At 39.9% G+C, this 12853-nt stretch overlaps 1 protein-coding gene across 9 annotated transcripts in view; it reads right to left on the reverse strand.

Moving 5' to 3' along the window:
- The window catches only part of EBF1 (EBF transcription factor 1), a 267442-nt gene that overhangs the window by 76070 nt on the left and 178519 nt on the right, over positions 1 to 12853 (reverse strand). The gene's annotated exons all lie outside the window — the stretch shown is intronic.

The following is a 12853-nucleotide window of genomic DNA, read 5'->3' on the forward strand; positions in this document are numbered from 1 at the left end:
AATCAGGCCTAAAAGTTTGTCGAAACAAACATCTCTGCACAGTTTGCATACTCCAAAACATACTTAATTTAACTGACTGGTCCTTCATGATCCAACGAAGAATTCTGTATTTGCTAAATGTTAATCCTGTGCTTTACTGCTTTGCTGAACTCCAACCTAACAGAAGGGCAGCTGGGTACAATTTCCAAATTCCTAGTTTATTTTACCACCAGCCCTGGTCCTGTTTCCTCATTTTCATTTTCCATCAGTACCTTAAGAAAACAGTAACTTCCTCAGAGTAAATCTCCCTAGAGTCAGAACACAGGGCCATACAAAATCCTGCAAGGTGCAACAGGCTCAGCATCCAGAACACAACAGGGCTGAGCCTTGATGCTCCAACACCCACTGGTACATTATGGCCACCCTGGCAAGGTTCAGTTAGTGATATACAGAAACGATTCGAGATGAAACAGAGTTCAATCTAAATCTAAATTCTCGCTGCCAAACTAAATACCAGTATCAATTACATTTTTATGACATCTTTCACTATCACAAAGAAAAATTCAGAACCCCACATTCTTCAAATTAAGACCCTCTCCTGCTACATTACACAGCGCAACAATCAGAAATTCACCTGAGATGGATCCTACAGGAAACAAAGAATTTATTTTCCTGGTAAAAACAAGATCCAACTAATATTAATTTTTAGCTGGGATCTCTTTGTTCAGCAGAACTGAGAAAGTCTGCCCACAACAGAGAGCTCGCAGTAATCGTCTTTCAGAAACAAGAACAACCCGTGCAGAAACACAAAGCAGTTCTGCCAGGGACAGGGAGTGCCTGCAATCCAGTTTCTTCAAGGGAAATTCAAGTACCCTAAGAGTTCTTATTCTTCATCTGATTTCTCTTACAAATCACAGGCTCTCTAATGCAATTTTCTGGAGTCTGAGAATCATAAAGTCAAATATGAACAAGTCTAGTGGAAAATCTGTGACGCTAATCTTGGCCTACGTTGTACTTTTAACAGGCACTGAATTTGTGCACCGGATTATCCAGATGGCCATACAGGAATCATCCTGATAGGATTAAACCTTTGTGCTGAACTCTGCTCCATCTGTTCTGGGAGGTTTGCCTATCGCTATTGGAATATGAATGCTCAGCCTAGGTCCAGCACCACGACTGAAAGCACCCATTTACCACACACACACACACACACACACGTGTACATGTGCACACACAGCTCCCCAACTGCTTCATTAGTAGTGTGAGATGAAGTTACCCCAAAGTTTACCACTAAAGAAACATATTGGTTTTATTACTTGTTTGAAGAACAAAGTGCGCTATATCTAAATTCAAACAAAAGAGCATTTTTGTTGTTGTTCTGGGACTTGTTCAATTCATTAAACCATAATACTGCCATAAATTTATAGATGAAGGCACGACTAAACATAAAGCAGCAAGGCTCTTCATCTTTGAAATCTATTAGTGTATGAGGATGTATGACAGAGTCGCACTTTGAAGATGTCATGGTTAAATATTTCAGATTAAAAAAGAGCCAGCAACAAAACACATGCGTGCACACAGCACTGGTAGCTGCTCTTTGCAGCTCCATCTAGTCACAGCCCAAGAACAAAAAAGTAATATTCAGTCCCAGTAAAAGCAAAGCTTATTCCCATTAATGTTTCTTTCTGCTTTTATTATCTATTAATGACAGTTTCCTGCATTCATTGCTGCAGCCTGCCAGATGCAGCAGAGATCCATACTCATCATGTGCAAAAATTGTGCTCGGGCTGTCTCTGATAGATTACGGAGAGCTGCCAATGGAGGGACCAGGGTCCGATGCATGGCCTCAGGTCTCCAGGCCCTGGGCCAAGGGGAAAGGTAGGGAATCTGGCTCTTCTGCAGGAAAAGTATCCCAAAGTCATCAGAGGGTTTAGCTAAATTTCTCTTCTGGCCAGAAATACTTGGAAAACTAATGAGTATCTGGGATGGAAAGGGTGGATATGCAAATTAATTAATATTGTTGGTTTTATTATTATTATTATTATTGTATAATTAATAATAATAGTAATAATAATATTATTATTGTTGTTATTAGATTCAGCAATGCAATATAATCCTCAGCCCCTGTTTGTGATGGCAGTGGGACAGAGATGGAGGCAACGTAACCTGCCCTGCATTTTAAGCAGCAGCCGTGACTGCGTTGCACAGACTGAGACCCCCTTGTCTCTGCTGTGCTGTGTCTCTCAGACTGTTCCTTCCTCTGTTCTTTGTGCTGCTCTGAGTGCAGGATCAGGCACCCCCTCCCAGCCATTTAGGCTTTACTTGCAAAAACATAAGCATAAAATTATATTTATAGTTCATAGTATCTGTCCAGCAATGACACCACATAAAACCAGCACGCTGAAAATCTGAGTGAATACTTTGGACTCGAGCCTACAAATGCTTAGAGAAGTTGTTCTTTCAATGTCTCTGATAAAGTCATGCTAGGTTTTTATTTATTTATTTAGGGCTGCATTCAGACCACCTACCTCAGGCATTGCAGCCTGTCAAACGTCAGACTCCAGCTCTGGCTGGGTGAGTCATCCTGCCTAAATTAGGATCCTCTTTCCACTATACAATAAGCAGAAATGGGAAGACACCTCTGCAAGCCTGGAGACCCAGGGAGTTCCGTGCTGGCTCAGGAAAGTACCAAGGGATCTCGGCAAGACGATAGCATAGGTAGGGAGCAGCCAGAAGCAACCTCATAAAAAAAAATTTGGCAGCTGATATTGAGCAGGCACCTGACTCTGGGCTTTCCTGCAGGCACTTCTGCTGAGGCTCAGGGCTGAAGGAGGAGGCAGCACTCACCGTCACCTTCAGGGTCGCAATCCCAGGAAAAGAGTAATTTTCCCCAAAGGGCCCCTAATCACAGTAGCTTCACCTTTCAGTGTCTCAGAGAGCCAAACGTGGTCAGAAATATTTCTTTCACCCCCTCTTCTTCTTCTCAAAGAGCCCAGGGATTTGAGCAATGCTCTCACCTGAACGTCCTGCAGGAAAGTGCTGTGACCTCAAACCCCAACCCATGAACTAATGCTGCGGCTGGAAAGATGAGCAGTGCTGTGGTCAGGCAGAATTTGCTCCGAGTGCTGGCCTTCCCTCTGGGCATGGATCAGGTAACACCAAACCTATGAATTCCATATGCAAGCCTGGGTTTTCAGGGAGCAGCAACACGAGCTGTCTGTTCAGCCTCCAGCAGCAGGGAAAGATCCAGCACTCCACTGCCATTTCACAACTCAGGAGGGACCTCTGTGGGAAAAGCACTTTGCTTTTCCATGGGCTAGATACTGAACCTCTGAGAAAGCTGCTACAAAACCATAATGATATGGTATTAACCAAACATAATTAATTCTGAACTTATGCTCCCAGTGCTAACAGGCACTTCAAGGGTAGTAGAGCAAACGGCACACAGGTTCCTGCAGCACCCAGGACCAGATTTTTGGAAGCATTCACCAATCCAATGATTCCAGTAAGCAACGAATGGAATTTTCAAATTAGCTCACAGACAGATAGAAATTCTGTAGCCAGACTTTTAAGAATCCCGCTAAATACCTACCTACAGCTTTAGGCATCTTGGTGCTTTACAAGTTTGGCTTTAGGTCCAAGAGTTCCCCCAGAAAATTCATTTGGGATACCTACACTCTTGTACACTCTTGAATGGCCACTTGTCTCACAAAAAATGGATCAGAAGTTTAGAAAATCCTAAACATCCACATCATGAGGGGCAGTATCTCTTTAAGCATTTCACTGTGGCCATTGTACCTTAACTTACACATCTAAATGTTTGAATTACTTTTGAGAAATAACCTTAAACTTCTAAATTTCAGACAAGTTTTTCATGAAACTTTATTCTTGATCTTTTTAATAAACTTCCTAAGCCCATTCGCTTTGCTCAGTGAGGTCATAAACCAGCACTGCTTATATTACAGTCACTTTCACGCTAAGGATTTGTTTTGTCACAAAGAGAACTATAAATTCATGGAATGAAGGTGGAAAGCAGAAAGGACTAATTGTGACACACAAAGCTTTCTGGTTATGCTCAGCAAACAGTTTGGGCTAAGATTTTAAAAACCACTTTATGAAGTTGTACTACTGGCTTTAATGAAAGCACACTTTTTGCAATGCCATACGCTCCCAAAAATCTTGTACTCTGGATTTGGGCCAAACACAAAGCCTTTCTTCATTCCAATATTAATTATTAGTAGCTTATTTTTATTCTTTGCTACTAAACATTAAAACTTTCAAATAGCAAACCAGATTAGAATAACAACTCCAAACATCCCACCCTGGTGGGCTCCATTTTCTGCATCAGTGTTCTGGTTTATGCTATTAACTCATTTCCTTGCATGTGGAGGAGCCTTGTCAAATATTCAATTTTCTGGGGAAACACTTGGCAGACAGAGGCTTGAATGCTCACTCCAATCCTCTCTCAGTTCAGAGACAAGATAAGTTCATTATTTGCAAAGTTTTCTAAACTGAATATTCTAAATGACAGTTTTGTGGAAAATTTTCACCTAACCAAGCCTTTAATCCTGAGATTGTTACTACAGAGTTGATTCACAGCTTTGGACATAAGTTTCCTGGGAGCAAAGACCTTTTATAACCACTGATTGCTTTGGGGTATTTAAATACTGAGGTGCTCAACATGTAACATTTGGAAGTGTCCAGATACCTGCAAACTGCTGTGAACACCATTCTTTGAAAATCATGACATTTTACAATATCCAGATGAATTCTCAAAAAATCACTAATTCTTGGCCTTCAACTTCCAAACCACAATTCACAAAATTATTTTCCTTCAAAATTTTCCCAATCCAGCAGGAGAACGGAGTGAAAAAAGTATCTTTTCCCACCATAACACCAATACATCATTTCCTATAACAAAAAAAAACTAAATTAGAGGAATTTGTTCACAAATAATATTAATCATACTACAATAACACGATGCTTTGTGATTTCCTGGTGTGTCCATTTTGGAAGGCTGGAAAAACAACACCTGGCAAAACTTCACTGCCACAGTGGAGTGTCTCTCAAACATTTCTCCAGTTCTAAGTCATTCTTCTCCCTATGATGCCATTATATTTGTGACATGGTGGCCAGCAAAGCAAATGAAAATGTAATGAATACTCATCATCTAAGAATATTCATTTCCTATTTGAGTGCTGCTGAATGTTCCCCTGTTCTGGTACCTGTGAAGTTTCTGCCAAACAGGGGAGTTAAGCTTTTTCCACTTGCATGACTGTATTCCAGTTCCTCTAAGGTCTGGAGAGAAATCTCAAACCTTCAGCAAATGGTTGGTCAAGCTCGCCAAATAAGAGCCAACACTTCTGGTAGTTGGAGAATTTCCATCTGAACTTTCTTCCCTTATGGGTCCGCTGTAACAAAACAGTTTTTTCTATGTGAATCTGTATCAAAATTCAATGGCAGTTTTCCCTATGTTTTCTTCTTTTTGCAATTTTGGGAGCACAGTTCTGAAAGCTCCTCAGGGAAATTCACAAAATGCTCTCTATCTTCATCCAGGTACTATTTTTCCATGAATTCATGACATCCTCATAACAATAGAGGGTAACAACACATCACAGCTTGACATCCCTTAGATATTGGTGGGGAAGGGCTCTTTGGGGGCATTTTATGTATTATTTCATTTATTTGAAAAACATAAAGGGCGGTACATGGGTAGAAACTGACATGTCTTTGTAAAATCGAGGTGTCTCCCATTCCCAATTTTCCTCTCTCAATTAAACATGACCCTAAATCTCTGATAAGTGACTGTCAAGGGAAAATCCTTTCTAACTGTGGTAATTGGAGTATTCAAATTTGCCTTTTTAGAAGATATTTCCATGGACATTATGTAACAGTAATCCTTTCATTAATGACTAGAATACCTCAAATGGCATCTCCTAAGTCTCCTGCAGAAGTGTTAGCACAAATATGTTACACAATAATGTTTAAAAACCACAAAAACCCCACAAACTCAAACCTCCAGCTTCATGCAATAGCTACACTCTAATGGCAGAATTGAAATCCTGGAATCTCCTCACCTAAACTAGCCATTACAAATCCATTTTCATTGTTTAAATCTTGATTTCATTTAGCGTCAGACTAAAAATAAATTTTGAAAGATCAGAATTGCTGCAGCCAGATATTCCAAGCTTTTGAGTACCTTTCCATAATGGATGATTTATGACCCAGACAAACAGAAACAAAAGATTTTTTGCTTTTTGCTTGGCATGACTGGCTGTGAGAAGGGCAGCTCCACCTACCCACCCACCCAGTTCTTGTGCAATTCTCAGTAATATCCAAGGAGGAATAAGGGATCTGGGGCTGCAAACAGCAACTCTGCTCTGGTGAAGATTAAAAAAAAAGACATCAGCAAAATTCAGTGGGGCACAATTTAGTTAACTCAGTTTTGGTTGCCTAAATTGGAGCTGTACAAATCCTAGCTTTGCCATGTTTTCCTGATCTGATGTAAACCCAGCATTTCACTCCTGAAAAGACCATTTTGATCACCCAGCCTGACATCCTGCATAGCACCCATCAGAGAACCTCATCCTCAACCATGTGATGAATTACTCAAACCTTAACCTCTCCCTGACCTGCCATACTTTTTTTTGGGAAAAAGCAAGTCCTTACTCAACATTTACAACAGAGAACTTGCCACAGTACTGGAAGCTTGCTTCACTGCCTCCCAGAGTTAAAATCTTGTTAAGTTCATCATGAGCCTTAATCTATCAATTCTCTCAAGCAAAGCATCTTAACTCTCCGGCCATGTTTTGTCTCTTCAGAGGGACAGATGCCCCAACTCCACCCAAGTTCACATTCTGAACTAATCCAGCCCTGGTGTTTTCACTTGTATTAGAAGTTCCATCTGATTATGAGAAAAAAATTTGTTTTGAGGGTAACAGAGCACAGGACCAGGCTGCCCAGAGAGGTTGTTGAGTCTCCTTCCCTGGAAATATTAAAAACCTGACTGGATGGGATCCTGTGCAGCCTGCTCCAGGCAAACCTGTTTTAGCAGGGGGTTGGACTGGATGATCTCTAGAGGTCCCTTCCAGCCCCAACCATTCCCTCATTTTGTGAAACAGAATAAGTCCACAGGGCAGCGAAAAGGTTAATATTATACACTCAGTGAGGTCAAGCTCCAAGAACACATAACAAGCCATTATGTTAAAAATTGCCTGAATTTATGAGTCACTGCATTTATGAAGGAACCGATATGAAAAAGACAACTTGGCAAAAATAAAGAAAATTATTTCCAGCTTGAAGTTTTGCAATCCTTCAGTATATCAAGGCTCACTTACTGTTATTACTATCCATGTTGTGCAATGTTCTGAAAGTCTCATTTTTTTTTCCCCTGTGTATGCATAGAGATGTCCAACAACCCAAGGTATTCTTCCCTCATAGAAAATAAATTAGAAAGCAGACATAACTCAGAATAACATACAAGATCCCCTCAAGTAGAATGGTAGAATCCTAATATTTTTTTTTCAATATTTCTCTTCTAAATAATAAATCAAGTCCAGTGCATTCCTCTATATGGAATGATATGATGCAGAAAAAGCTTGTGTGTTTATATTTTTCATATAATCACAAAAACATTCTTAAGCTCAGCACTAAACTGTAACAGGTGCTTCCACCCATGGATGAAACAAGTCAAACTTTAATGTTTCTTTGTTTAAACCTGGCCAGTTTTTTAATGCAGTAGTCTCTAACTTTGAAGAACAACATGAACCTATACCAACTAAGGGTAAAATGTATCAAGTTTTGAAGATTAATCCATGTAAGCATGTTAAAATTTTTGCTTCAGTCAGTATTCTGTCTTGGAGTGACAATTTCATCAACTAGCACAGAGAAAGGCACCACCAAGGAACTGAGAGATAAAATGGTCAAAATTGAGCTGATTGGGTCATCCTCTTCACAACTCTACACACTGCCTAAAATTTAGTGGTCAGAGTTGTGCCAGAGCCACTAGGGCACAAGAAGAAGGTCACTAACTCAGATTTCTGTGCATCTTTCAGGAATCACCCACCATGTGCAACTGAATTCATGGTATTCAATGTCTGTACTCAACAATTCTGTTACAGGCAGACTGGAAATGAGACCTAAGGGCAGTCAGTGTCAAAGCTTTATTTTAAATATTATCCTCTCAAAATCCTTTATAAGGTGAGGGAGATTTTTCCTTTTTTTAATAATGCAAACAGAAAATACCTGATTCACTAAGGCACAGCCTAGCAACCATTTTTGCTTTCAAATCTGAGGACCTAGTGGAAAATCTCTGATTGTGCAGTAACTGTGAACCCTTAAATGGCCCAGGATGGGCAGAATTGGCAAGAGAAACTCTTTAAATGCCCCACTGCTGACAAGAGGATCTACCTGTCATGTGCAGCTGAGGCACAGCCACTACTGCTTTTTATTTCTTGTAGGAGGTTTTGCACCTGCAGACAAACGGTTGGAGTCACTCATTGCTGCCCTGAGCTAAAACAACATTGTAAAATCTTGGCTGTCTCAGGTACCACAATAAAGTGATCAAATAACCCAGACATGCACTATCCTTTCCAGTTTAAGGCAACCAGTAGTAATGGTTTTGATACATAATGACTTATTTTAGATATAAACACACACAGATTTATGCATATTTCATAATAAAATAACAGCAGGATGTTGCTTTGGAAATTATAGTTATCTCCACTTCCACCTGCAAACTCTGATATCACATCTAATCATTTGTGTCTATTTCTACCCTGCATCTTTTATCTGCTGATGCTGTTGAGCTGACTCAGAACCAAATCGTCAGCAAACCTCACCATCACTTAATTCTTCAGTACTCTCCCATGGAGGAGGGAAGGAAAAGAAAAAAAGAAATAAAACTGTCCCTTTAAAAACCCAAGCATTTAAGCTGCTTGTCAGTCGTCTTCCTGACAAGGCCACTTGAATGTATTCAGGAATATTTGCATAAATGCTCGCAGTGAGTTCACCCTGGCAGCTAGTGCTAATGGTACATAAAGTAATTTAGTCACTTCTCTTAGGCATCCTGTCAGGGTGATAAGCACCCCCACTTTGCCTTGTTGCATTTTAGATCATTAGATAATAAAGTGTTAGAGCATGCAAACTGACAGGGTCTCAGGGACTATCATTTTTCGAGGGCATTGCATTCTGCCAGTGAGGAAAAACAATAGAGAAAGTGATGCTGCAATTGGCTTTACATTCTTGTAAAGACATTCAAAAGACTTGGGGAGAAAAAGAATTTTTACTTTGCAACGATATGAGAGCTTTAACTGGAAACTTTGCAGTGGATTTATTGCTGGTAAACTTGAAATGAGTTGTTGCAAGCCCTGCCAGGACTCTCCCCTTCCATAAGTTCATCACTTAAATTTCATTGGGAAGATTTTGCTTTTAAAATTGACACCCTGGGTTGAACTACAAGCTGAAATATATCCAACTGTTGGGGCTTGTTGGCTCTTGACTATACATCTTACAATATATATAATTTGGGAAGGTCAACCACACCGGCTTTCTGGTTTACCATAAATATAAAACCAGTGAGGATCCAACTATTTGTGAATGAAAAAGTGATAATTATTGAAAACCACAGATTACTGTGGCTTACCCTATTTATACGACACAGAGAAGGCTGAAATAATAATTGGCCTCTGCTAGCTATTACTTTTAAAAGATAGATATATTTATTTGAAAGATGAGCTGCTTAACCCACTGGCTTCAAGGGGGCAGCGTGTGGACACAAAACCAGGATCTGGGGTCCTGGTTATATTCAGAGAAAGGAGTAACAAAAAAGAACCTTCACTTTACTGAGTGAAAAGTCTGACAAGCAAGATATAAATAAAGATGTGTTGGGTGTCCCAAAATAATCCAGACTACCTGCTAATGAGATGGTGAAAGCCAAATGTGGAGACACCAGGCTCCTGAGTGGCTCGGGAGGTGCAGCTTTCTTTCCAGCTAGCTTTTGGGCCTCCATAGTGTCTTTTGGGTGTCACATAAACTGTAACTCGGTGTTTCAGAGCAGCAAACACAAGATTGTAAGGAAAAGCTGGATATTGTCGGAATAAACTCAACAACCAGCACACCTTTCTACATCGTCACCCCTTTCCCCAGCCCTCACAGTCAGGCATTCATCTCCATTGCCATCAGATATTTGTGTTAAGAAGTTAAAGGTCTGGAAATGTCCACAGGAATACATTTGGTCAAGGGTATATTATAGTCAGATCCCAGATTTTACAAACCTGTGACGAGCAGTTGCTCACCAGAGCAATGAACCAGAGACAAGGCATGACTACGTTCCCTTCCCATCTCCCTGCTCATGGATACATCTCAGGTCAATCTGTCCTTCCCCGAGGGAGGCAGAAAACCTGGGGAGAGGAGAGGCAAACAAACTGCCTCTGATATTATCCAGAATAACAATTCCATAAACTGGAGAAAAATAGTACATTTTTTGACTCAAAGTGAAAGCAAAAAATTATTTCAGTGGAGGAAACTGTCATCTGTTCCAATGGGTCTTGTCCAAAATTCAATACCATTAAGACTTTTTCTTTCTATTTATTTATTTAGTTAAGTGTTTTAGATACCTAATTACATCATAACAGTTACTGGATTTTTAATTTTTTTTTCCTGTTTCTTGGACTCACATGTTCAGAGAATTCCTGGAGAGCTGGACTGAAGGATTTAGGTTAAAAAGAAAGGCTCCACCAAGCCTTTGGGAAAAGAGCAATTTTGTAGTGTGAAGGTTGCTATTCAAAAGGAAGAATTTACTAGCAGTTGCTTTATGAGGTTGCTTGAGAGGTTCCTGAGAACGCAGATTAGAAAAATCACCTTTCCCACAAAATGTACACATGGAGATATTTTGCAGATGTTGACTTTTAATATCAGTGCAGTAACTCAGGTGTGTGCAGCTACGTAAGCAAAGAATTATCTTTTTTTGTTGTTGTTTTTTGCCAACAGAATCCCTCAGGTTGTAAGAGTGGGAATGACAGCTGTGGTAAAATGAGATACCACCGTGCATGAGAATAAGGGCATTTATGTAAGAGAAATTAAGTACTGTTTCAACCAAAAGCATGCACTCAGAAGACTGCAATGGGAAAAAAGAAAAAAATATGGCAACTACTTTAGTAGGAATATAAGAAAAAAAAAATAGGAGTGTTTTTTTAAGACTAGACTAAATGGAAAGATTACAAAGTTGAACAGAAAGAAGTTTCCCTTTGTAATGCCTTCTGCTAATTAATAAAGACAGAGTTCATACATTCCTTATACATTTCAGTAAAAATTATGACAGTGGTTTGTTTATTAAATTAGGTTGTTGGCAGGATGAAAAAAAATTCTATAACATGAATTATGGCTGAAAATGGCTCGTAGCCTACATAAAAAGTTAGAGCTAAATAAATACAGATGTAAGTTATGTTTATATAATGAGAAACGCTGCTGAGCTAAGAATTTTAGGTTAGTAAGTGTGAACTACAGACCCGATTCTGCAAACACTTATCAATACCCTCAGCTTCTCTGACACAAGAAGCCTCATTGATCCCAACAGGACCATATGTGAGCATAATCTTAAATATATGCATAAGTGCTTGCAGGACTGATGCCTGAAAGCATAAACAGAATAGAAAAGTATTTCCACAGGAATCCACTGAGCAGTAGAAACCCACACATTTTCCCATTTCTCAGCATTAATAATTTCTTTTAACGTATCTAGTTAACATTTCTCTGAGTGGCATTTGCTTTCCCAGAGAAAATTTTATCTAGTTTCTTCAAACTCTTTGGAAAAATCTATTTAATTATTCATCAGATCCTTGGCAAATATTTGTGAAACAAACCAGCATAAAGGACTGGTGCCTTCTACACTCAGCTACTTCAATGGGAGCTCATCTCTTAGAGGGAGCAAGCACCTATTGAATTTGGGATTACAAACAGCTTTGAAGACAAAGAGCTATTCTACCAAGCTGGAACAGGGAGAGGGGAGTGAAATGCCCTCTGTTTTTGTTTTGTTTTTGAGCAGTAGTCATCAACTTTGAGGACAAAGAGCAAAACAAAAAATTAATCAAATCCAGATTTTTCAAAGTACATTTGCACTCAACAACTCCCATTTTAAGCACCTACAGTCACCAGCAGATGTTCCCTTCCAGAACCAGCTGACCTTACAGAAGAGATTACTGTCCCTAGGCTGCTTCCAGCCACGTGCCCCCATCCCACCCTTGCTGGAGTTTACTGTGCTTTCAGAAAAGCCAAACTGCTGTGCACCATTTTCTCCTTCAATCATTTCAGCAACAAGCCAGATTGGCAAAGAGTGATTATTTAAATGGTTTAATTCAAATGAACTTCATTGGCCTGGAGGAGACCAGGGAGCAAGCACACAACCATCCTAGCTGGCATGTCCATGGTGAAGAATAGCCTGGAGCAGGGAGGGGAGGCAAACAGCTGTGGGAAAAGAGACATCCTCAGCTGGCACAGCTGGAGCCAGAAAAGAACATTCATCCATGGCTTAAGTAAGCAGATGGATTTCCAAAAGGGCTCTGCTTTCATTTAGGGCAATTCAAAGGAACAGAAGAATCTCCTAGAGAGCTCAGCACCCTATAGATAGAAGAAATGCAATCCAAAATTTGGGTGCTGAGCACTTCAGAAAATATGCAACATCCTTTAGATGCACAGTCAAAAAATCAGGGCAGTCTGGGAAAAAAACAGACTCCAATTTTGGGTGTTGAATAAATGCAACCAACATTAAAAAAAAAAATCACCCCACTTCACTGACACACAGGACAACCTCGGCACCCATATTTGCTTACTTGTTTGTCATTTCACTACATTTAGAGCTGACCTACTTGAAAAATTC

This window comes from Anomalospiza imberbis, chromosome 15 (assembly GCF_031753505.1).
Source record: "Anomalospiza imberbis isolate Cuckoo-Finch-1a 21T00152 chromosome 15, ASM3175350v1, whole genome shotgun sequence".
NCBI lineage: Eukaryota > Metazoa > Chordata > Aves > Passeriformes > Viduidae > Anomalospiza > Anomalospiza imberbis.